Genomic DNA, 27,212 nt, shown 5'->3' on the forward strand with positions numbered 1-27,212 from the left:
TAAAGTATATTTTTTGTCCCTGAAGTTTGATAAAAGTTTCAAAAATACCCCTAAGTTTTATTTTGTTTCAATTTTGTCCCAAAAGTTTTCGATTTGCATCAAATATATCCCTGACGGCTAATTTTTTAAAAAATTTAAGACCAATTCAACAACAATTTCATAAGAACAACCCTCAACACAAACAAATCAAGCATAATTTTCATGCATTATTGTTAGATTGGTCTTAAATTTTTTGAAAATTTAGCCGTCGAGGGTATATTTGATGCAAATCGAAAACTTCTGGGACAAAATTGAAATAAAATAAAACTTAGGGGTATTTTTGAAACTTTTGCCAAACTTTAAGGACAAAAAGTATACTTTACCCTAGTATTTATTAGTTCTTGGTGAGTTTAATGAAGTCTTCTTTTCTCATGAATTTAATAGTTATCTTTTTCGAGTCGACACGTAGATCAGTTTGTTGCCTTATTAGGAGATAGTGACCTGTTTGACTTGAAGACTATCAAGAGACGATTTTCTTGGCACAGAAAGGTAAAAAATTATATTGAGGTACCAAAAAAATTTGACCAGATTTGTACCAAGAGTTGATGATTATCTCTTTGTCAGAGACTTATGTAAAAATATTAAATAGACTTCAGTCTGATCATTAACCTATCCTAGTGCGCTATAAAGGTCGTCCCTAGTAAAAAAGAAATAGACATTTTCAGTTTATTACGGCTTGGGCTACAAACTCAGGGTACAGAGATATTGTGAACCAATCATGGCGGTCTGGGTATAGAGAGGTGCATGACAAAATTTTAGAAGTGCAGAAGACCTTTTTAGAGTTTAATTCTAAAGTGTTCGACAATATTTTCGTTAGAAAATACGAGTTGTAAAGATCTCTTTTATATGATATTTATGTTAATAGTACCTCTCTCTTCTCAACTTATTTTAAGAAAGCATATTCTTTATAATTATATGAAAATCAGCATTTAATAAATAATTATACAAATTGTCAATCATTTTAATTTTGAATAATTAAAATATAATTGTCAATCATACATAATTATCATTTATCTAATATTTATGTTAATAACACTTCTCTCTTCTCAACTTACTTTTGGATAGTACTTTTTTTATAATTATATAAAAATTAATATTTAATGAATAATTATATTAATTGTCAATTATTTTAATTATTAATAATTTTAATTATACTAACTATCAATCATTCTAATTAGTAATAATTATAATATATTTATCAATCATACATAATTAATATTTATATGATATTTATGTTAATATATAGCTTTGTTATGCACGTGTGTATTAATAATAGATAAATTGATATTAATATCAATTTCAATAATTAATTTTCTACGACTAAATATTATATATAATGCCACATATAAGGTTCATGAGTCTAAGTTTTATAGAGAAAATATTTTATTTAATGTTTTAATTTGTTATTCTTCCTTGACTACTTCATATAATAAGAATGTATTATTCATTTTTCGTTAAAATTATCTTTCTAAGGTACAAATTTTAATTTTTTATGATATTTTATTGATATGCCCTTCTATTATTCTTTTGATAATTTGATTATTATTCTTACTCAATCTTGGTTTTTTCATCTAATCTTACCGCGCGATTCTCTTTTGTCGTAATCATTTACGATGTACAACATCTATCAAATACTACATTGGGTTGTATTCATTAATTCACATTCTAACTATCTGGATGTAAGAATTTAACAAAGGGGCAATGAATTTTATTTTACTGAAGGATCACTACAAGAAATAGTATAATTATCGACGTTAAAAATCGACGGCCAGATTTTCCGTCGATGAATTTCGACGGCTTGTCGTCGATAAAATGAAAAAGAAATTATTAGAAATAAAATATTAAAATCGACGACCATGTCGTCTACTATTTTAGTAACTTTCTAACCCCCTTAATTTTATCGTCACATTATTGACGAAATAGTGGGTGAAACTTTTTTCCTTTAAAATCGACAAACTAATTGTCTATTTTAATAATTATAATATTGACATCTTTTACTGTCGATAAATTTAAACGATTGAGATTTCTTTTCGAAATTGGATGGACGATGTAAATTTGTTAAATAAAATAGACGGCTAAAGTGTTGATTTTTATTTTAATTAAAATCGACAAAACTACCGTCGATTTTTATCAACAAAAAATCATCCCCGCGTTTACTTTTCGCGTCCACTGTATCACTCAATTTCCTCTTTGCGCCGGAGAGTAGAGCTTCTTCTTCTTCTTCTTCTTCTTCTTCTTCTTCTTCTTCTTCGAGCCCGCTACCGCGCCATCCTCTTCATGTAAGTTCCTCTCTCTCTCACGCTCTCTCTTTATCACTCTGTCACATTGTGATTCTTCTTCTTCTCCACCGTCGAGCCTGCCGCCGCGCCATCCTCTTCATGTATGTTCCTCTCTCTCACGTGCGCTCTCTCTCTTTCTATCACTCTGTCACATTGTGATTTCTCAATCTTCATGTAAGTTCTTCTTCTTCCACAGATTTGTCGTTGCAACATCTTTGCCGGTCGCTGTCGCTATGAGCCCGTCACCATCGCAGCTTCTTGTAAGTTCCTCCATGTCTCTCTTTGATAATTATATTTATTTTTTCAGTTTTGTATATGCTATTTTCATCATGAAATTCTAAATTTGCGTTTGTTAATAACAATCGCATCAATATTACTGAAACCTAGTTTAGTATAATCAATTCTTCTTGCGCTTGTTGTTTATTTTGCTTTTGTTAATGTGGAATCTAGAAACAAGAATCAGAACAGTTTCGGCAATGGAAAGCTTTTAGAGTGAAAGAACTTCTGCAAGTATGTCAAGCTTCCTCATTTTTTCATGATTTTGTTTAATTTATTCACAATACTTTCAACTAACTTAAGATGATAAAAGTTTGTTATTTTTTTCTTCAAAAAAAAAAAAGAAAGCGCGAGTAAGCATGCGTTAATACTTAATTTAGGGTACAAACTATATACTTCTTCAAAGCTTTCAAATAACTCATATTCAATAGGTAGAATTAGTATATAAAGATGGCCATGCTTAACTGGAGTTGTGTCTTGTGCTAGTATGATAGCCTTTTTCACCTTTTATATGCAACACCTGTACTTAAAAATAATAGTCTTTTATTTGAATAAAAGATGTGGGAAAGCTTGAATTTATTGTATCACCACGAATGTTTTACTATGCCTGAGTTGGCCTATTGTACATATTTAAATACATTTTAATGTACCAAGCAACTAAACTTATGTAGTTGTTCCTCCTTGTTGTAGGAGAAGTAGTGGTTTCTCCAGGGAAGCTTCCCTTTGCTGTCGTCGTCGCCTTCCCGTGTTCCCGAGGTAGGTCCTCTACTCCTCTTTGATCCCTTGCTGTGTTGTGGGTGCTGAGTTTTGGATTTTTAATTTATTTGCTATGTTTATATTGCTCGTCTTATAATTTGACTTTTTGGCACAATTATATGTTACTACTTACTTTCATCTAGAAAAAATGCTACTAAATAATTGGTGTGTGAATCGTTACTTGTATGCTGATTGCTACCTCTCATCTCAACAATTAACTTAAAATTAGTATTGTTTAAATTATCAAATTATTTTGTGACTAATTTATATTATGAGACATAATTTATATAATATCATTTAAATATTATTCAATATCTAGGTGAAATTTTGCTATTCTGTTATTGTTGCTGTGTTAGTTGTTCTTGTTGTTGGTTATTAGAATTAGATTTAGTTATGATTTTCTTTTTCGGTTATGGACAATATTAATAATCAAGAAGCACATGTGGATAGCATTGCATCTTGTATTAATTTGGTTGATAATTCTCTAGATTCCAATATTGATAGTCAATCACAAGCTCCCTCTAAGTTGGCTATTTTCACTTTTCAGAATATTCATCCATCACACAGAGAGAGACACACTAGGACTAAGATCTGATAATCTCATAGCTGTGTTCATTCCAGTTTTTGTGTGATGGCTTTGAGAGAAGTATGGCAACTTCAGAAGCTCATTGTTAGCTATTGAAATTAGGGCGAAAGCAATAGAGGTATAAGGTACCCTCCATTTCGTCCTTCTTCTTTTTCTTTCTATGCTGCATTTACTAACATGATGCTTTCTTTCGTCGTTCCTAATAAAAAAATCCCTGATTCCTATCATTGTATAATTATTAAGTTACAGAGCCGATTCTTACTTTTGTTTTAAATAATAATAGGGCTTTTATGGAGTCAGAATTTTCTGCATTTAAGGAGAAGAATCCTCAATTAGAGGTTGTTATTGAACTTATTCGTGGTCAGCATTCACATTTGAAGGCCTTTTATAGTAAGATTTCTTCTTTCTTAATTAATTAACAAAAGTTGGACGGTACAACTCTGGGGATCTTATCTTAGCTAATTACTAAAAGTTGAATGAGTGATTGTGATGGGAATTACAAAGAACAAAAATGAGCGAGTTATATGCGTGAAGAACATGGATCCAAAAGATGTACTTCACCACGCAACGAGGCTAAAGAATGCGTTGGGAATAAAGGTGATCAAATTGAGGACAAGGCATGTAACTAAGCGCCCTAGTGTGCAAGGTACATGGACAACCGCTCTTCGATTTTAAGAATAATAACAAGTCCAGAATGTAGTGTTCCAAACTTATTTTTTATTTTCTGATCAATTTACCAATGTTGTGTAAACCATATTCTTCTTTGCAAGGTTGTTTTGTATCTATTATCTTAAGTTATTGTGAAAGAGGAGATATGTAAGTCATGATTCACACTGAACTCAAGTGTTTGAGGAAGTGAAATCAAAGCATTTATTAAGACAATCCAATTATGAAGCCTTTTTAATAATATGTTTCTGTTCTACAGGACTGACGGACAAAAAAATGCCGGTTAAGAAATCTTTATAAAAGTAGCATTGTGAGTACAGTTCCTAACCGACAAAATTTCCACTTGTCAATTTAAAAAAAGTTGTCATAATTTAGAATCAATTAACTGGGAGTAGAATTTCTAGGTCGTCTCCCAAAGAGTTGACAAAAGAGTGCAATTTATTGGTCAGGAATTTTCTGAGAAATTTCTAGGATTGGAAACGAAAAAATAAACGGCAATCAATTAAAGCAGCAAATAATGTTAAGAGGCTATGAGATAGTTGAAGTAAAAGGCCTTGACAAGGAGAAGATTAATCGGAATCTCTATCCTTGTTGATTTTCCCAAGTATAATAGTAAAAGGTTGTTGCTTCTATTTAGTTATCCTCTAACTAATAAAGGAAAGTCAAGTAACTAATACCAACTCTGACTCATCACAAGTCCTAATCCCTTCCTAGGGAAGGATTAGAGTTAGTAAAAATCCAATTGGCAGCAATTTCCAATTACATGTCAACACTTGAGTATTCCAACTCAAGAGTTTCCTATTAATCAACTACAAAGTCAAGTTGGGAGTCTACTCCATTGACATGAATGCCATTTTCACAAACATGTAAAGGGAGTAGATAGAAGACATGGTAATTAAATTAAATTAATAAAATAAAATTTTGAAGCTAATAATTAATTGAAGAAAATTAAACATGAAATGAAATTAAATGTAAAAATTGTTCATTGCATTAATAACTTCCAAAATAAAAAATATCCATATATGACCACGAGTAATTTAAATGAAAGACAAAGGAGTAGAGTAATAGAAAAGCAAACTATAATGTGGAAAACTTCAATCGAAGGTAGAAGTAGCTCTCTCAATCTCCAATCCAAAAACATAAAACTAAAAATCTAAGAATGTGAAGAACCCTAAAAGAAGTAGTATTTTTCTCTCTAGAATTCAAAACTAAAACTAAAAACTAAGTGAATGTGAATGTGTCTTGAGTCTCTGCTTGCCCCCTGCCTCTAGTCTGTGTTTCTGGGCCGAAAACTGGGTCCAAAGTTAGCCCAAAATTTCCCTCAGCGTCTTCTGTAGTTGCAGCACGTGACGCATGTTCTCGCGAACGCGTCTCTGTGCGACTTCGCTGGTCATGCGTACGCGTCAGTGACGCGTATGCGTCGGTATATGATGCGCCAATGCACGCGCACGCGTCAGGCATGTGTGCGTGTCGATTCTCGATGCTTAGCTCCATGATTTCTCGTGTTCCTTCCACTTTTGAAAGCTTCCTCTCCATCCTCTGAGCCATTCCTGTCCTATATAGCCTGAAAACACTTAACACACATATCACGGCATCGAATGGTAAAAAGGGAAATTAAAAATTGACAATTTAAAGGTTTAGGAAGCAAGTTTTCAATAATAACACAAAATTGGGAAGGAAGTGAAAAGCATGCAAATTCAATGGATACGTGTGAGATTATTTGACACAAACCACTCAATTTAGTCCAAAATACATCACAAAATAATGGTACATCAAATCTCCCCACACTTACACATTAGCATGTTCTCATGCTAAGCTCAAGGAGATCAAAAGTAATGAATGGGGGAAAGTAAGACTCATGTAATGCAACCTATGTATGTGAATGCAACTATGCTAAGATGTTTCTATCTACTTGGTTAAAAGTAAACAAGTCCTCAAAGACAAAAATAAATCAGATTCCACTAATTCAAATCACACAATAAGGCACAGGTAAACTTGTAAGAAGAAAGCTCATAAAAGCAGGGAACACAGAATCAAGCATTGAACCCTCACTGAAAGTGTATATGCACTCTAATCACTCAAGTGTCTAGGATTAATTCACTCTAGTCTCCTCTAGTCATGCTTTCTAAAATTTTGTTCTTCATCTAACCAATCAACAAATATTTAGTGTATAAATGCAAATATCATGAGGGCTTTTAATGATTGTAATGGGGCTAAGGTAAGGGTGAGGGTATATATATGGCCGAGTGAGCTATAAATTGAATCTTTGACTAATCTAAGTTCTCACTTAACACATATACACACTCTATATAATTCTAAAATCATGCTTAGTCACCCAAATTTCTCACTTTTTCATATTTTTACACACTCACGTTTCAATTTTTTAATTCCATCACATATGCATTGATCTTTTTATTGAACTTAACATTGGGGTGATTTTATCCCCTTATTCATTTATTTTTCTTTTTTTCCTTTTTTTTATATATGTAATTGCAAGCATAGTATATCAATGCATATGGTTTCTTTAATTTCACATGAGTTGCACCCAAATTCTCAATAATTGTCAATAATAAACGAAACACATTCTCATCAACCCAGGGTTCCCACATTTCCCCACACTTAGTTGATACACATTCACTATCTTAAGCTAACCAAAGTTTCAATAGGGTAATTAATTATTTTTCTGCTTAAGGCTAGTGATGTGGTAATATAAAGAATGAATGGGGGTTAAATGGGATCAAAGTGGCAAACAAAGGTAAATGAAATGGTAGGCTATTTGGGATAAGTGAGCTAATATTGAATGATGGCCTCAATCACATATATGCATGAATATACACTAAATAATGGACATATAGAATGGAACAACCAAAGATTGCAATCATAGAGAAGAAAACACACAAGAATAAAAGGTCATGGTTAAATAATGTAACCATATAATTAAGCTCAAAATCTCACAGGTTGTGTGTTCTTAGCTCTAAACTATGTTCCAATTTAAAATCTTCAAACAAGTTTAACAAAAATTTTAATTTGAATTAGTGAAATGTTATAAAATTGGGCCTTGAAAAGAAACTCATTACTTCAACCAAGCAGAACATACATGCAAGCAACTAATATCATGCAATCTATCCTATCTAACAAAAGAAAAATAACATATTGGTGTTAAAAGAAAGAGATTACCTCCAGAAATCAGGTACTGACCTCCCCACACTTAAGGCTTAGCATGGTCCTCCGTGCCATCAGTAAGGAGGAAGGTTGGGCTGAAAGCATCGCCTCCACTGTCCGGCTCGTCATGGCTCTCCGTACTAGCATGGGAAGTGGAATCCGGGGTATCCTTCTCTTCTGGAGGTAGGTGAGTACTGACAATGATCTCCTTCAGATAAGTGCATCGGCACTTGTTGCGGCGCTCTATTTGCTCCATCCGCCAGTCTTGCCGGTCTAACCTCTGAAGGATCTGAAGGAACATCTGAGTGGTGGATGGTGCAAGAGGTGTGGATGATGGTGGAGCAGAAGATGGAGGAGTGTCCAAAGATGGGCCTGGATGCCTGCTCGCAGAAGGTATTGGGGGGTCTGATGTACTTCCCATTCGGGACATACTGATTGTCCCTGGGGATCATGGCCTTCGTATCCCCCGCCCAATAGGAGACTTCCGCCGCAAAGACTAAATCTAAAACCAATGCGGGAAAGGGTAGGTTTCCTACAATCTGCACGTGTCCCATGGCTTGCCGGATGAGTCGGGGCAGGTTGAGAGGTTGCTCTGTAAGAATGCACCAGATGAGAACAGCCATGTCCGCAGTGAAGGTGGACTCGTGAGTGCTCAAAAAGATATAGTGGGACATAATCTGTGCCCACACACGAGCTTCTAATGTAAGTGCTTGGACGGAGATGCTCTTGGATTTTGTCCGGTGTTGTTCATAGATCCAGATGCTGCCAGGTTGGGCTATAACTCCAAGAAAGCTGTCCCAGTCAAACTGATACATCTGGCCCTTTAGTTGGGCCTCTTGATATGCATCCAATCCCTCTGGGCTAGGTGGAAGATCCAGCATTCTCTGTATAGTACCCTCGGAGACAGGGACTTGCTTCTGACGAACATAGACAGACTGTAGGGTAGGCTAATGGAAGTTGGAGTAGAATTCGGCTACCCATGATAGATTGGCCTCCCGTGGCTGCCTCCTTAAGAATCCCTACTGTCTCCGCTCAATGCGGGGCTCCACAAAATCAACAAAATGTGTTGGAAGAATAAGTAGATGTTCATTATTATAGTTCCTCTCTGCTAGGATGGAGAACATCTACTCACAGTAACGGTTAGTGAACCGTGTGGAATACCGTGCGGGAAAGGCTTTCTCTGCTTCATCAACTTTGATGATCCTCTTCACCCGCTTTGTTGGTGGCTTGACGCTTGTAAATGGTGGCACATTAGCTGGTGCTCCCCTGGTTCCTTTCCTTGCCGGTAGTTTTTCAGAAGCCTTCTCCTTTCCTTTTTTAGTGGCCATCCTAAAGAAGAGAGAAAGAGAATTAATGTCAAGTATAGATAGCTAACAACCAGTAAGAAGAAAGTCCAAGTAATAATGAATGCCAAAGAAAAAAGAATGTCTTATACATGGTAGCTACAACATGCATGGAAGACATTAATTAAAATTATGAAGGCATATCATAATAATTAGATGCAAGAGGATTAAAAGCATGCAAGTAATAGGCATGAGAAGTAAAGCTCAAGCATCAATTATTAAATGTACCAAATTAATGAGTACTTGTATGATGACAATTATGAATGATATACTCAATACATGTAGATTGCAAATGTTGTGAAAAAGAGGCATTAAAGTGTAAGAGTAAAATAGAATAGAATTCAAAATGCCATGAGAGCTTTTTTCACAAATACTTGGTGTGCAAGTTAAAATAGGAATTAAAATAATTAATCCATGTGTATATGAGACCCAAAATAAAAAGTCAATTGCCAAATTAGTCCTCATAATACCCACAAGCTAAAATATAGCAAAACAATCACCCAAATAAAGCTCCAACACCAACATAAAAATGCATGATAAAAGAATGAAAAAGAAATTATAAATAACTAAGCTAATATAAAATTAAAAATGAACGGGAGAAGAAAGAAGTAAGAAGTAAGAAGTAAAGAAGAGGGAAGAAGAATTAGCATTTGGAAAAGAGAAGAGGAGTGGAAGAATGAAATCTAGGCGGCGCGCTGATTAAGTGACGCGGCGCATATGACGCGCACGCGTTGCCTACGCGTACGCGTAGGTGGGCAAAAAATGGAGAGGATGCGTAAGCGTCGGTCACGCGTACACGAGACTATGTTTGTGCCAGTCGCGCGATTCCAGCCTCGCGCATACATAACTCTCTGTTCAAGTTGTATTGGGGCCAAAATAACGTACGACGCGTGTGCGTCTGTCACGCCCATGCGTGGGTGGCCATAAAGCAAAAACGACGCGTACGCGTGGGTTGAATTGTGCCTCTAGCACACTACCCGTGCTATTCCATCACAACTCTCTGTTCAAACCCTTTTACGCCGATTTTCATGTCCACGCGTGCGCGTCATAGACGCTTACGGATGGATTGCCGAAACCGCAGGCGACGCGTACGCGTGTCGCAGGCGACGCGTACGCGTGGGTTGGCTTGTGCGCCAGACACCCCTCTTGCACAGCTCTCGCACAACTCTCTATTTGTTTTCTCATTGTTGCGCATTCGCATATGACACGTGCGCGTCATAGACGCTTGCGCGTCGCATGCCACTTTTTTTTATAAAAATAGTAACTAATAGAAGTAATTATGCCGAATTTAACACTGATAAAAATAAAATAAAACTGATACAAATGAAAGATCATACCATTGTGGGTTGTCTCTCGCCTAGCACTTTTCTTTAACGTCCTTAAGTTGGACGGTCCACAAGCTTAGTCTTCTTCTATTGCTGGATCCGCCAAGAAGAAGATCTCCAACTCCTTGTTGTTTTTCATCTTCTCACCATGATATAGCTTCAAGCGGTGGCCATTGATTTTGAAGAAGTTGGGGCTTGAATGATGACTCAGGTGAAAGACTCCATACAGTTCTGCCTTTTCCACCCTATAAGGGCCGTCCCACCTTGATCTCAACTTGCCCGGCATGAGTCTCAACCTTGAGTTATAGAGGAGGACTAAATCCCTAGCTCTAAACTCTCTCCTCTAGATGTTCTTGTCATGCACCGCCTTCACTCTCTCTTTGTAGAGCCTTGAGTTCTCATATGCTTCCAGTCGAAGGCACTCCAATTCTTGTAGTTGAAGCTTTCTTTCAATCCTGGCTCCCCCCAATCCTGAGTTGCATTCCTTCACCGCCCAGTAAGCTTTGTGCTCCACCTCCACTAGAAGGTGACAAGCTTTCCCGTAGACTAGGCGGAAGGGACTCATTCTGATGGGTGTCTTGTAAGCTGTCCGATAAGCCCAAAGCGCATCTGCAAGTCTAGTACTCCATATCTCCTGTGAGGCTTCACAATCTTCTCTAGAATGCGCTTTATCTCTCTGTTAGACACCTCGGCTTGCCCATTGGTTTGTGGATGGTAAGCCGTTGCTAACTTGTGAATAATGCCATGTTTCTTCAATAGACCTGTCATTCTCCTGTTACAAAACGAGTGCCTTGATCACTCACTGATGAGCGGATATTTTATACGCTTTTGGGGGTAATTTCATATAGTTTTTAGTATATTTTAGTTAGTTTTTAGTTTATTTTCATTAGTTTTTAGGCAAAATTCATATTTCTTAACTTTACTATGAGTTTGTGTGTTTTTCTGTAATTTCAGGTATTTTCTGGATGAAATTGAGGGAGCTGAGCAAAAATCTGATTCAGGCTGAAAAAGGACTGCTGATGCTGTTGGATTCTGACCTCTCTGCACTCGAAATGGAATTTCTGGAGCTACATGAGTCCAAATGATACGCTTTCAATTGCGTTGGAAAGTAGACATCCAGGGCTTTCCAGCAATATATAATAGTCTATACTTTGCTCAAGGATAGACGACGTAAACTGGCGTTCAACGCCAGTTCCATGTTGCAGTGTGGCGTCCAGCGCCAGAAACAAGTTACAAGTTGGAGTTCAACGCCAGAAACAGGTTACAACCTGGCGTTGAACGCCCAAAACAGCCCATGCACGTGAAAAGCTTAAGTCTCAGCCCCAGCACACACCAAGTGGGTCCCAGAAGTGGATTTCTGCACCATCTATCATAGTTTACTCATTTTCTGTAAACCTAGGTTACTAGTTTAGTATTTAAACAACTTTTAGAGATTTATTTTGTATCCCATGACATTTTAGATCTGAACTTTGTACCTTTTGACGGCATGAGTCTCTAAACTCCATTGTTGGGGGTGAGGAGCTCTGCTGTGTCTCGATGAGTTAATGCAAGTATTTCTGTTTTCCATTCAAACATGCGTGTTCCTATCTAAGATATCCATTCGCACTTCAATATGAATGAGATGAACGTGACAATCATCATCATTCCTCCATGAACGCGTGCCTGACAACCACTTACATTCCACCGTAGAACGAATGAATATCTCTTAGATCTCTTAATCAGAATCTTCGTGGTATAAGCTAGATTGATGGCAGCATTCAAGAGAATCCGGAAAGTCTAAACCTTGTCTGTGGTATTCCAAGTAGGATTCAGGGATTGAATGACGGTGACGAGCTTCAAACTCGCGAGTGCTGTGCGTAGTGACAGATGCAAAAGGATAGTAAATCCTATTCCGGTATGATTGAGAACCTGCAGATGATTAGCCGTGCGGTGACAGCGCATCTGGACCCTTTTCACTGGAAGGATGGATGGTAGCCATTGACAACGGTGATCCACCAACACACAGCTTGCCGTAGGAGGACGTGCGTGCGTGAATCAGAAAACAGAGGAAAGTAGAATTTCAGAAGACAAAGCATCTCCAAAACTCCAACATATTCTCCATCATTGCATACAAGTATAATTTGTGTTCTGCCTTTTATTCCTTGCAATCAAATTTGATAAGTGAATTATTTTATTGTTTTCCTGACTAAGAGTTACAAGATAACCATAGATTGCTTCAAGCCAACAATCTCCGTGGGATCAACCCTTACTCACGTAAGGTATTACTTGGACGACCCAGTGCACTTGCTGGTTAGTGGTATGAGTTGTAAAAAGTGTAATTTACAATTCGTGCACCAAGTTTTTGGCGCCGTTGCTGGGGATTGTTTGAGTTTGGACAACTGACGGTTTATTTTGTTGCTTAGATTAGGAAAAATTTTTCTTTTTGGTTTAGAGTCTTTTGTTATTTATACCTTGTTAAAACACTTTAAACTTATAGCTCAATTAGCTAGAGCGTGGTGCTTATGTTCTTAGTAATTGGCTAGCCTATTTTTAAAATATTTTTCAAAAATAATTTTTCTTTGAATAAATCTTGTGCCAAACTTTAAGTTTGATGTTTTCTTGTTGATTTTTCTTTGTTTTTCAAAAATTTTAGTTTGGTTTTCTAAAAATTTTAAGTTTGCTGTTCTTTCTTCATGTTCTTGTGTTCTTGTGAGTTTTCAAAGTGTTCTTGAGTTTCCTTGTGTCTTGATCTTAAAATTTTTAAGTTTGGTGTTCCTTGGTGTTTTCCCTCCAAAATTTTCGAAAACAAGGAGCATTAGATCTAAAAATTTTAAATCTTGTACTATCTTATTATTTTTCTCTCTCCTCTTTAAATCCAAAAATATCTTTTCTCTCTATTTTAAAGCAAATTTTCGAAATTTACCTTTAAAATTTAGATTTTTATTTCAAAATTTAAATCCTTTTTCAAAAATCATCATATCCTTTTCAAAACTTCCTAACCACTTTCTCTCTCCTCATTTTTTTCGAAAATCTTCACCTATTTTTATTTATTTTATTTTAATTTATTTTGTTTTCGAAATAAATAAATAATTAAATAAATAAAAATATTTTCTTCTATTTTACATCATCTCCCTTTCTCCATCATGGACCTAAGCGGAAATGAACAGTTCAGGAGGACTCTGGGGTCATATGCTAACCCCTCTACTACTTCATATGGGAGTAGTATCTGCATACCCTCCATTGGAGTCAGTAGCTTTGAGTTGAATCCTCAGCTCATTATCGTGGTGCAGCAAAGTTGCTAGTATTCCGGTTTTCCACAAGAAGAACCTACAGAGTTTCTGGCACAGTTTTTACAGATTGCTGACACAGTACATGATAAGGAAGTAGATCAGGATGTCTACAGATTATTACTGTTTCCATTTGCTGTAAAAGACCAAGCTAAAAGGTAGTTAAATAACCAACCTAAGGCTAGCATAAGGACATGGAAACAGCTGACAGAAAAATTCATGAACCAATACTTTCCTCCAAAACGGATGACACAGCTAAGGCTGGACATCCAAGGCTTTAAACAAGGGGATAATGAATCTCTTTATGATGCCTGGGTGAGATACAGAGAGATGCTACAAAAATATCCCTCTGAAATGTTTTCAGAGTGGGTTCAGTTAGACATCTTCTATTATGGGCTTACAGAAAGAGCTCAAATCTCTCTAGACTACTCAGCTGGTGGATCTATCTACATGAGAAAGATAATTGAAGAAGCTCAAGAGCTCATTGATACAGTTGCCAGAAATCAGCATCTGTACCTAAGCAGTGACCCTTCCATGAAAGAAGAGGTTAAAACAGTAACTGCTGAACTCAATCCTGTAAAACAAGCTGCTGAATTTAATCAGCAACTGGACTTTCTAACAAAGCAGTTAGCCAAATTCAAGGATAGACTACAAGAGACAAGGATGGCTAACATAAATATGGAAGAACAATTGAAGCAAACAAAGCAGCAGCTGTCAAAACAAATAACAGAAGAATACCAAGCAGTTCAATTAAGAAGTGGGAAGACATTAAATACCCCACCTCAAGGCAGCAAGAAGCCAAGAAATGAGCAAACCACCTAAAATCCACCTGAGGACAGTAAGAGCCCAGGGAAAAATAATTCTGGCGCTAAAACGCCAGAAATTGGGTGGAAGGCTGGCGCTGAACGCCCAGACATGCTCAGGACTGGCGTTCAACGCCAGAAACAAGCAAGAATCTGGCGTTGAACGCCCAAAAGAAGCACAGTTCTGGCGTTCAGACGCCAGGAACAGATGAGGAGCTGGCGTCTAACGTCACTCCATCTTCTAACTCTGGCACTCAATTGCCAGTGAGGGATCAGACACACACAAGTGCTGATGACAACCCATCTAAAAAGGCTTCTTCAACCACTTTTGTAGGAAATAAACCTACAGCAACTAAGGTTGAGGAATATAAAGTCAAGATACCTTATCCTTAAAAACTCTACCAAGAGGAGCAGGATAAGCAATTTGCTCGCTTTGCAAATTATCTCAGGACTCTTGAAATAAAGATTCCATTTGCAGAGGCACTTGAGCAAATACCTTCTTATGCCAAGTTCATGAAAGAGATCTTGAGTCATAAGAAGGATTGGAGAGAAATTGAAAGAGTTCTCCTCACTGAAGAATGCAGTGCAGTCATTCTGAAAAGCTTTCCTGAAAAGCTTAAAGACCCTGGGAGTTTTCTGATACCATGCACATTAGAAGGTAATTGCACCAAGACAACTTTATGTGATCTTGGGGCAAGCATCAACCTAATACCTGCATCCACTATCAGAAAGCTTGGTTTAACTGAAGAAGTTAAACCAACCCGGATATGTCTCCAACTTGCTGATGGCTCCATTAAATACCCATCAGGCGTGATTGAAGACATGATTGTCAGAGTTGGGCCATTCGCCTTTCCCACTGACTTTGTAGTGCTAAAAATGGAGGAGCACAAGAGTGCTACTGTCATTCTAGGAAGACCCTTCCTAGCAACTGGACGAACTCTCATTGATGTCCAACAAGGGGAAATAACCCTGAGAGTCAATGATGATGAGTTTAAGTTGAATGCTGTCAAAGCCATGCAGCATCCAGACACATCAAAAGACTGCATGAAAGTTGATCTTATTGACTCTTTGGTAGAAGAGATCAACATGGCTGTGAGTCTCGAATCAGAGTTGGAAGACATCTTTAAAGATGTTCATCCTGATTTGGAGGATTCAGAGGAAATGAAAGAGCCTCTGAAATTTCCTCTGGAAGAGGAAAAACCTCCTAAACCCGAGCTCAAACCATTACCACCATCCCTTAAATATGCATTTCTGGGAGAAGGTGACACTTTTCCAGTGATCATAAGCTCTGCTTTAAATTCACAGGAAGAGGAAGCGCTTATTCAAGTGCTAAGGACACACAAGACAGCTCTTGGGTGGTCCATAAGTGACCTTAAGGGCATAAACCCAGCTAGATGCATGCACAAAATCTTATTGGAGGATAATGCTAAACCAGTGGTTCAACCACAGAGGTGGCTAAATCCAGCCATGAAGGAAGTGGTGCAGAAAGAGGTCACCAAATTACTGGAGGCTGGGATTATTTATCCTATTTCTGACAGCCCCTGGGTGAGCCCTGTCCAAGTTGTCCCCAAAAAGGGAGGCATGATAGTGGTTCATAATGAAAAGAATGAACTGGTTCCTACAAGAACAGTTATAGGGTGGTGCATGTGTATTGACTACAGAAGGCTCAATACAGCCACCAGAAAGGATCATTTTCCTTTACCATTCATAGACCAGATGCTAGAAAGACTGGCAGGTCATGATTATTACTGCTTTTTGGATGGCTACTCAGGCTATAACCAGATTGTAGTAGATCTCCAGGATCAAGAGAAAACAGCATTCACATGTCCATCTGGAGTGTTTGCTTATAAAAGGATGCCATTTGGGCTGTGTAATGCGCCTGCAACCTTCCAGAGATGCATGCTCTCTATTTTTTCTGATATGGTGGAAAAATTTCTGGAAGTCTTCATGGATGACTTCTCAGTATATGGAGACTCATTCAGCTCCTGTCTTGATCACCTGAAACTAGTTTTGAAAAGATGCCAAGAGACCAACCTGGTTTTAAACTGGGAAAAATGTCACTTTATGGTGACTGAAGGGATTGTCCTTGGGCATAAAATTTCAAACAAGGGAATAGAGGTGGATCAAGCAAAAATAGAGGTAATTGAAAAATTACCACCACCTACCAATGTTAAGGCAATTAGAAGCTTTCTGGGGCATGCAGGATTCTATAGGAGGTTTATAAAGGATTTTTCAAAAATCGCAAAACCTCTGAGCAATCTGCTAGCTGCTGACACGCCATTTGTGTTTGACATAGAGTGTCTGCAGGCGTTTGAAACGCTGAAAGCCAAGCTGGTCACAGCACCAGTTATTTCTGCACCAGACTGGACATTACCATTTGAGCTAATGTGTGATGCCAGTGATCACGCCATTGGTGCAGTACTGGGGCAGAGGCATGACAAGCTTCTGCATGTCATTTCAATCCCGGCTCCCCCCAATCCTGAGTTGCATTCCTTCACCGCCCAGTAAGCTTTGTGCTCCACCTCCACTAGAAGGTGACAAGCTTTCCCGTAGACTAGGTGGAAGGGACTCATTCCGATGGGTGTCTTGTAAGTTGTCCGATAAGCCCAAAGCGCATCTGCAAGTCTAGTACTCCAGTATCTCCTGTGAGGCTTCACAATCTTCTCTAGAATGCGCTTTATCTCTCTGTTAGACACCTCGGCTTGCCCATTGGTTTGTGGATGGTAAGCCGTTGCTACCTTGTGAATAATGCCATGTTTCTTCAATAGACCTGTCATTCTCCTGTTACAAAACGAGTGCCTTGATCACTCACTGATGAGCGGATATTTTATACGCTTTTTGGGGGTAATTTCATATAGTTTTTAGTATGTTTTAGTTAGTTTTTAGTTTATTTTCATTAATTTTTAGACAAAATTCATATTCTGGACTTTACTATGAGTTTGTGTATTTTTCTGTAATTTCAGGTATTTTCTGGCTGAAATTGAGGGAGCTGAGCAAAAATCTGATTCAGGCTGAAAAAGGACTGCTGATGCTGTTGGATTCTGACCTCTCTACACTCGGAATGGAATTTCTGGAGCTACAAGAGTCCAAATGGCGCGCTTCCAATTGCGTTGGAAAGTAGACATCCAGGGCTTTCCAGAAATATATAATAGTTCATACTTTGCTCAAGGATAGATGACGTAAACTGACGTTAAACGCCAGTTCCATGTTGCAGTCTGGCGTCCAGCGCCAGAAACAAGTTACAAGTTGGAGTTCAACGCCAGAAACAGGTTACAACCTGGCGTTGAACGCCCAAAACAGCCCATGCACGTGAGAAGCTTAAGTCTCAGCCCCAGCACACACCAAGTGGGCCCCAGAAGTGGATTTCTGCACCATCTATCATAGTTTACTCATTTTCTGTAAACCTAGGTTACTAGTTTAGTATTTAAACAACTTTTAGAGATTTATTTTATATCTCATGATATTTTAAATCTGAACTTTATACCTTTTGATGGCATGAGTCTCTAAAATCCATTGTTGGAGGTGAGGAGCTCTGCTGTGTCTCGATGAATTAATGCAAGTATTTCTATTTTTCATTCAAACATGCGTGTTCCTATCTAAGATATCCATTCGCACTTCAATATGAATGTGATGAACGTGACAATCATCATCATTCCTCCACGAACGCGTGACTGACAACCACTTACGTTCCACCGTAGAACGAATGAATATCTCTTAGATCTCTTAATCAGAATCTTCGTGGTATAAGCTAGATTGATGGCAGCATTCAAGAGAATCCGGAAAGTCTAAACCTTGTCTGTGGTATTCCGAGTAGGATTCAGGGATTGAATGACGGTGACGAGCTTCAAACTCGCGAGTGCTGGGCGTAGTGACAGACGCAAAAGGATAGTAAATCCTATTCCGATATGATTGAGAACCTGCAGATGATTAGCCGTGCGGTGACAGCGCATCTGGACCCTTTTCACTGGAAGGATGGATGGTAGCCATTGACAACGGTGATCCACCAACACACAGCTTGCCATAGGAGGACGTGCGTGCGTGAATCAGAAAACAGAGGAAAGCAGAATTTCAGAAGACAAAGCATCTCCAAAACTCCAACATATTCTCCATCATTGCATACAAGTATAATTTGTGTTCTGCCTTTTATTCCTTGCAATCAAATTTGATAAGTGAATTATTTTATTGTTTTTCTGACTAAGAGTTACAAGATAACCATAGATTTCTTCAAGCCAACAATCTTCGTGGGATCGACCCTTACTCACGTAAGGTATTACTTGGACGACCCAGTGCACTTGCTGGTTAGTGGTACGAGTTGTAAAAAGTGTAATTTACAATTCATGCTCCACTCACGATTGCTCGTGGTGATCCAAAGTGACAAATAATATTATTTCAAACAAAAGAGACAACAATGTTAGCATCATCAGTACGGGTAGGAATTGCTTCCACCCATTTAGAAACATAATCAATAGCTAACAATATGTATAAAAAACCATTAGAGTTTGGAAATGGACCCATGAAGTCAATACCCCAAACATAAAAATTTTCACAAAACAACATAAGTTGTTGGGACATCTCATCTCTCTTGGATATATTACCAAACCTTTAGCATTGGGACAAGATTCACAGAAAATAGTAGCATCCTTAAAAAGTGTGGGCCACTAGAATCCACAGTCTAAAATTTTTCTAGCAGTTCTTTGAGGTCCAAAGTGTCCACCACTCTCAGAAAAGTGGCAGGCCTCTAAAATTGACTGGAATTCTGATTGTGGCACACACCTTCTAATTATTTGGTCAGCACTACATTTCCACAAATATGGGTCATCCCATATGTAATATTTGGACTCGCTTTTAAGCTTGTCCTTTTGATGCTTAGAAAAATTAGGAGGAAAGGTACGACTGACCAAATAATTAGCTATAGGTGCAAACCAAGGAACCACCTCAGATATTGCTTGCAAGCTATCAAGTGGAAAGGCATCATTGATAGGAGTGGAGTCACTTTTAATATGCTCTAGGTGACTCAAGTGGTCTGCCACTAAATTTTGGGAACCACTCCTATCTTTGATTTCTAAATCAAACTCTTACAACAACAATATCCAACGGATCAACCTTGGTTTGGACTCTTTTTTAGCTAACAAATATTTTAGAGTTGCATGGTTTGAATATACTACCACCTTAGTACCAAGAAAATAAGCTCGGAATTTATCCAAAGCAAAAACAATAGCCAAAAGTTCTTTTTCAGTGGTAGTATAATTAGACTGAGCAGCGTCTAAAGTCATAGAAGCATAAGCAATTATATAAGGGTCCTTACCTTCGTGCTGAGCCAGCGCCGCTCCTACCGCATAGTTGGATGCGTCACACATTATCTCGAACGGCCGACTCCAGTCACGCCCTCTCACAATGGGAGCTTGGGTCAACGCGATCTTCAGCTTATCAAACGCTTCCATGTAGTTTTCACTCAACTCGAACTCAACGTCCTTCTGCAGCAGTCGGGATAAAGGCAATGCAACCTTACTGAAGTCCTTAATAAATCGTCGCTAAAAACCTACATGGCCAAGAAATGAACGGACTTCCCTGACGGAGGAGGGGTAAGGTAAACTAGAAATAACACCTACCTTTGCAGGATCAACAAAAATACCAGTATTAGAAATAACATGTCCTAGAACAATACCTTGTTTTACCATAAAATGACATTTTTCAAAATTCAGTACAAGGTTTGAACTAATACACCTTTCTAATACTCTAGCTAAACTATCCAGACAAAGGTCAAACGAATCACCATACACACTAAAGTCATCCATAAAAACTTCCATACAATGCTCAAGAAGATCTGAGAAAATACTCATCATGCATCTTTAAAATGTAGCCGGTGCATTACATAAGCCAAAAGGCATTCTCTTATATGCATACGTTCCAAAGGGGCATGTAAAAGTAGTTTTCTTCTGATCTTCTGGAGCTATATGAATTTAAAAATAGCCAGTGTAACCATATAGAAAATAGTAGTGTGATTTACTTGACAGGCGATCAAGCATTTGATCGATGAAAGGCAGTGGGTAGTAATCCTTGCGAGTAGCCTGGTTTAGACGCCTATAGTCAATGCACACCCTCCAAGAGTTCTGCACTCTTGTGGCCATGATTTCCCCTTGCTAATTCTTCACTGTTGTAACGCCAGACTTCTTTGGTACCACCTGTACTGGGCTAACCCATTCACTATCCGAGATTGGATAGATGATGTCGGCTTCAAGCAGTTTGGTCACTTCCTTTTTGACAACTTCTAAAATGGTGGGGTTCAACTGCCTTTGAGGTTGACAGATAGGCCTTGCTACCTCTTCTAAAATATGTGGTGCTCACAGACTTGAGGGCTGATACCTACTATGTCCGCAAAGCTCCACCCAACAGCTTTCTTGTGTCTTCTCAGCACACTAAGCAACTGCTCCTCTTATTGGGAAGTGAGTTCCCTTGCAATAATAACTGGGAGCTTTTGATTATCCTCAAGATAAGCATACTTGAGGTGGGGTGGAAGGGACTTCAACTCCATTTTCAGCTCATGGCTTGGCACTTGATCATCTGGAACTATCGGAGGTGGCAAGGTGTCTTTAGTATGCTCAGAGGATTTCCCCACACTTGCACCTTGCTCCATGTGCATCTCTTCTACATCCTCTTGATGAATTTCAACCACATTCTCATCAATAATATCACACTGGAAGATGGAGTGGTCTTCCGGTGGATGCTTCATAGCTTCGTCCAGATTGAAGCTCACTGCTCTACCATCTATCTCAAAAGAGTAAGTACCTGAGAAGGCATCTAGTTTAAACCGCGAAGTCTTCAAAAATGGCCTTCCAAGCAAGATGGACGAAGGTCTTTCTGAGTCATTAGAAGGCATCTCTAAGATGTAGAAGTCAATAGGGAATGTTGATGAATCCATATTTGATGATGATTTTTTGTTGAATTTGAATGGATTTCATCATATAAACTTGCACTTATTCCACTAAATAGCATGCATTTGAACTTTCCTCCTAATTTGTACTTGATTATGAAAACATGCTCTTTTGGGCCTAATTTGATTAATTTTATTCCCTTTAACTTCCATTCGATGCCTTGATATTATTTGTGAGTGATTTCAGAGGTATAAAGCAAGAATGGCTTGGAGAAAATGGAAGAAGAGCATTCAAAGTGGAGGAAGCATGAGGAATCAAAGGAGAAGAACTCAGCCTAGTGTGCGTACGCACAGACCTGCGTGCGTACGCACAGCCATCAGATCAGAGCCACGCATGCGCGTGAGCCGTACCGTGCGCGTCGCGTGTTCAAAAAAGCATCGCTTAGTGTGCGTGCGCACAACCTCCTGTGCGTACGCACGGGTAGAGATTTTCAGCAGAGTGTGCGGACGCACATGTCTGTGCGTCCGCACAGGTGGACGCACACGTCTGTGCGTCCGCACAAGTGGACACACATGCCTTTATTAAAATCTCACGTGACTCGCGATTTTGGTGGTTTGGAGGCCCATTTCTAAAGCCATTTAGCTCATAAGGAAGGGAAAATGAAGACCATAACATAGCATAACATTAGTATAGTTTAGGAGTACTGGTAGATAGCTTTAGTATAGTTTTTCTTTAAGTTTTTTTCATCATCTTCTCTACTAGGGTTTATACTAGGATTTTACATTCAAGTGCCATTTCCATTTTTGATCTTGGATTTTGCTAATTTCCATTGTAAGTATCTCTTTGTTACTACTCTTTATAGTTACGTTGTTCTTACACTTTCTTATAATTCAGGTTATAGTTCAATTTCACTTTTCTTTTGCAATTTCCATTTTTTGTTGATGAATTTGATAATTGATGATTATTACATGCTTTCTTGAGTCTTTATTGTTGATTGAGATCATTTGTTTCTTTTGGCTCCAAGCTTTTTCTCATTTTTTTCATGTTTAAGGTTTTTGCCCACCAAGTGTTTGACAAAATGTCAAGTATGATTTTGGGCTAGTTTTCTATCTCTTGGCTTGGAGAAAGTGAGCAATTGGGTTCCTAGAGTTGGAATGTCCAACATTTAGTGTTAATTTTGGATTGTTAATTGTTTTTGTTCCCACTAACGCTATGTTGTTGCTAAGGCAATTAGCAAGCAATTTAGGATTTGTTAAGAACACTTATGCTCATTTAACTTTCTCTCCGATGTGAGGGTTAACCAAGTGAGATTGATCCATTCTAGTTGGCATAGTTGTAGTTCCAACAAGGAAAGGACTCTTAGCTCAGTCCAAGCCAAGATACCTTTTATGCTTAAGTTCTTTTATACACATTACATTAGTTCCTTTTACACTTTACTTGTCTATATTGCATAGTTACTTCTTTGATTCCTTTATTAGTTCATTTATTACAATTTTGTATGTTCTTTTATTACTTTATATTTTTATCTCTTTATTGAAAACCCCATGATCCTCACAACCAAGATTACATACTCATTGGTCTCAAGTGTCCTTGGGAGACGACCCGGGAATTGAAACTCCCGAAATTGAATTGGTTTTGAATTGTGACATATCCTTTGGATTTGAAATTTGATCTTGAGAATTCATTGTTAGTTTGGACTATGCTACTAATGAATTGACTCTAGTTTTGATTGATTCTAACCGGCAATAATTCTCACATCAAATTTTTGGTGCCGTTGCCGGGGAATCACTAAGTGCAATGAGTGCTATAATTTTGGTTTTTGTGAATATGTGAATAGTGTGAATATTTGGTTTTTGTTTGCTACTTGGTACTAATTTGTAAATATTGTTTCTATCTAGCTAGTCTTGGTAGTTGTTAATTGTTAGGTTGGTTTATGTTTACTTGCCCATTCTTGTTTTGCTTTTCATAATTGCATGCTTCTATTGCTTCCTCAGTTGAATGACACGGTCACTTCCAAACCCGAGCTTGGTCCCATATGATCCGGAAATAGAAAGAACTTTAACTCATATTAGGCAAGTTCGGCGTCGGCTAGCATCTGTGAATAGTGAATCGGGCTTGCTTGAAGAGCACTCTAATTCACTATCACCGTCAATCCATGACCATCATTCTTCAATTAACAAGGAAACCTTATATTCATCTATGGGGAGTGCTAAAATCTCTGTGAGTGACTCAGGTGACGATACCATGGCGGATCCACCTCGTAGAATCACCTTAAGGGAAGCTGGAGCTCCTGATATTAACTTGCAACCGATACAAATCCGGTATCCGGCTTGGATCCAAATTTTGAGCTTAAGATCGGCACAATCAACTTGCTCCCCAAGTACAATGGACTACCCAGAGAGGACTCTTGATGAACGGATTTTTGACAGTTTAGAATTTCTCAATGAATTCTCGTTGCAAGTATAGTTTCTAAACCAACAAATAATCCTTTCATGCAAATAAAATTGTTTGTCACTAAAGCAAACCCAATAAAAATAAACCGAAGTATTTAAACCTCGGGTTGTCTCTCAAGAAATTGCAGGAAAGTGTAGTTATTATTGGTTATGGGATAGTATATTTTTGGGTTTTTGTAAAGGTTCAACAAGGAATGTAAATGACAAGAAAGTAAACTAGTAATTAAGAAAAGACTTAGCAAGGATTGATAATTAGAAGACCTATCCTCATTATCATCATCAATTGTGACATCAATTGTCCATTGCTCCCATTTAGTCAACCTCTAACTATGAAGGTAAGTCAAGTGGATAAATCAATTTGATTCCTCAAGTCCCAATTAACTCCTATAGAAAGACTAGAGTTAGTGGAATTCAAATCAACTAGCAACTTTCAATTGCTAATCAACAAAAGAGCTTGATAACTCAAGAGTCTCCAATTACTCAATCTAAGCTAAGAACATAAAAAGCTAATTTAAAACCCTCCCAAGCATTTTATCAAACACTTGGAAGGCATAACATAAAAGCATAGAAAAGCAATAAGATATAATAAAATCCAAACAACCAATTGCAAGCATCAATAACATAAATTGAAGAAAGCAATCATAAATATGAAATACCTCAAATTGCATTAAATAGAAAATCAAATCTAATATGAGAATTCATAAACTAAATGGGAAAATTAAAGTAATCAACAAGGAAAATAGATAAACTAGAATGCTAGAACAATTAAAAGTAGAAGAGAAACTAAAGTGAAATAAGATAGAATGCAGAAATTGAAAAGGAATAAACTAAGAACCCTAAAACCTAGAAAACTACATCTAAAACCTAAAATTATGTGAATGAAAGTTGTATCCTTGATTCCTCCATTCTGCAGCCTTTAATCTGTGTTTTCTGGCTTGGAACTGGGCCAAAAGGAGCCCAGAAATCGCCTCCAGCGTCTTCTGCAGTTTCTGCACGTGGCGCACGTCACGCGTACATGTAATACACGCATGTGCGTCACTTAACTGCATGGCAACTATGGTAAATTGCATATCATTTTGAAGTCCCGGATGTTAGCTTTCCAACGCAACTAGAACCGCCTCATTTAGACCTCTGTAGCTCAAGTTCTGATCGATTTAGTATGAAGAGGTTAGGCTTGACAGCTTAGCAATTCCTTCAATTTCTTGTATTTCTTCCACTTTTGCATGCTTTCTTTCCATCCTCTAAACCATTTCTGCCCTATAAACCCTGAAAACACTTAACACACATATCACGACATCGAATGGTAATAAGAGAGGATTAATAATTAGCAATTTAAGGCCAAAGAAGCATGTTTTCAATCATATCACAAAATTAGGAAGGAAAATGTAAAACATGCAATTTATGTGCATAAGTGTGAGAATAATGGATAGAATCTACTAAATTAAGCACAAGATAAATCCTAAAAATGGGGTTTATCAATCTCCCCACACTTAAACGTTAGCATGTCCTCATGGTAAGCTCAAGAGAACCAAAAGAGTGAAGAGGAATAGTAGAAAGTATGAAATGCAACCTATCTATATGAATGCAACTAAATGCAAATATGTTTCTACCTACTTGGTTAAAAATAAACAAATTCTCCAACACAAACATAAATCAGATTTCACTAATTCAAATCACACAATAAGAGACAAGTAAACTTGTAAGAAGATAGCTCATGAAAGCCGGGAACATAGAATCAAGCATTGAACCCTCACTGGAAGTGTATATGCACTCTAATCTCTCAGGTGTCTAGGGTTAATTCACTCTAATCTCTTCTAGTTATGCTTTCTAAAACTTTGTTTTTCATCTAACCAATCAACAAATATTTAATGTACAAATGCAAACATCATGAGGGATTTTTAAGGTTGTAATGGGGCTAAGGTAAGGATGAAGATATATGTATGTCCAAGTGAGCTATAATATGAATCTTTGACTAACCTAAGTTCTCACCTAACACACACACATACTCTACATAATTCTAAAATCATGCCTAGCTACCCAAAATCTCACTTTTGTATATTTCACATACTCATTCATCAATTTTTAATTTCACCACATATGCATTGATATTTTTTATTGAACTTAGCATTGGGGTGATTTTATCGCCTAATCATTTATTTCTTTTCTTTCTCTTTTTTTTTTATCATAAATGAAAATATAATATATCAATGCATATGGTTTTTCTGATTTCACATCAGCAAGCACCCAAATTCCCAATATTTTTGTCAGTAAAACACAACACATGCTCATCAACCTAAGTTCCCACAATTTTCCACACTTAGTTGACACACAATCTCTATCTTAAGCTAACTGGTGCACGAAATTGTGATCCCTGGTAATGGCTCCAAAAACTTGGTGCTCTAATCTTAATTCATAATTTGTAACATCTTCGATATAACTAACCAGCAAGTGCACTGGGTCGTCCAAGTAATAAAACCTTACGTGAGTAAGGGTCGATCCCACGGAGATTGTTGGTATGAAGCAAGCTATGGTCACCTTGTAAATCTCAGTCAGGCGGATATCAAATGATTATGGAGTTTTCAAATAATAATAATAAATAAACAGAAAATACAGATAGAAATACTTATGTAATTCATTGGTGAGAATTTCAGATAAGCGTATAGAGATGCTTTCGTTCCTCTGAACCTCTGCTTTCCTGCTGTCTTCATCCAATCCTTCCTACTCCTTTCCATGGCAAGCTATATGTTAGGCATCACCGTTGTCAATGGCTACATCCTGTCCTCTCAGTGAAAATGGTCCAATGCGCTGTCACTGCATGGCTAATCATCTGTCGGTTCTCGATCATACTAGAATAGGATCCATTGATCCTTTTACGTCTGTCACTACGCCCAGCACTCACGAGTTTGAAGCTCGTCACAGCCATCCCTTCCCAGATCCTACTCGGAATACCACAGACAAGGTTTAGACTTTCCGGATCTCAGGAATGGCCATCCATGGGTTCTAACTTATACCACGAAGATTCTGATTAAGGAATCCAAGAGATACTCATTCAATCTAAGGTAGAACGGAAGTGGTTGTCAGGCACGTGTTCATAGGGAATGATGATGACTGTCACGATCATCACATTCATGTTGAAGTGCGAATGGATATCTTAGAAGCGGAATAAGTTGAATTGAATAGAAAAACAATAGTGCTTTGTATTAATTCATGAGAAACAGCAGAGCTCCACACCTTAATCTATGGAGTGCAGAAACTCTACCGTTGAAAAATACATAAGTGAAAGATTCAGGCATGGCCGAATGGCCAGCCCCCATGATCTAAGAACTAGACGTCCCAAGATGTAAATACAATAGTAAAAAGTCCTATTTATACTAAACTAGTTACTA

General features: G+C 37.8%; 1 pseudogene; it reads left to right on the forward strand.

Annotated features, from left to right (window-relative positions):
* The first annotated feature begins 3,981 nt into the window (after positions 1-3,981).
* On the forward strand, positions 3,982-4,611 carry LOC112759105 (large ribosomal subunit protein mL43-like; annotated as a pseudogene).
* Positions 4,612-27,212: the final 22,601 nt, after the last annotated feature.

This window comes from Arachis hypogaea, chromosome 16, assembly GCF_003086295.3.
Source record: "Arachis hypogaea cultivar Tifrunner chromosome 16, arahy.Tifrunner.gnm2.J5K5, whole genome shotgun sequence".
Lineage (NCBI taxonomy): Eukaryota > Viridiplantae > Streptophyta > Magnoliopsida > Fabales > Fabaceae > Arachis > Arachis hypogaea.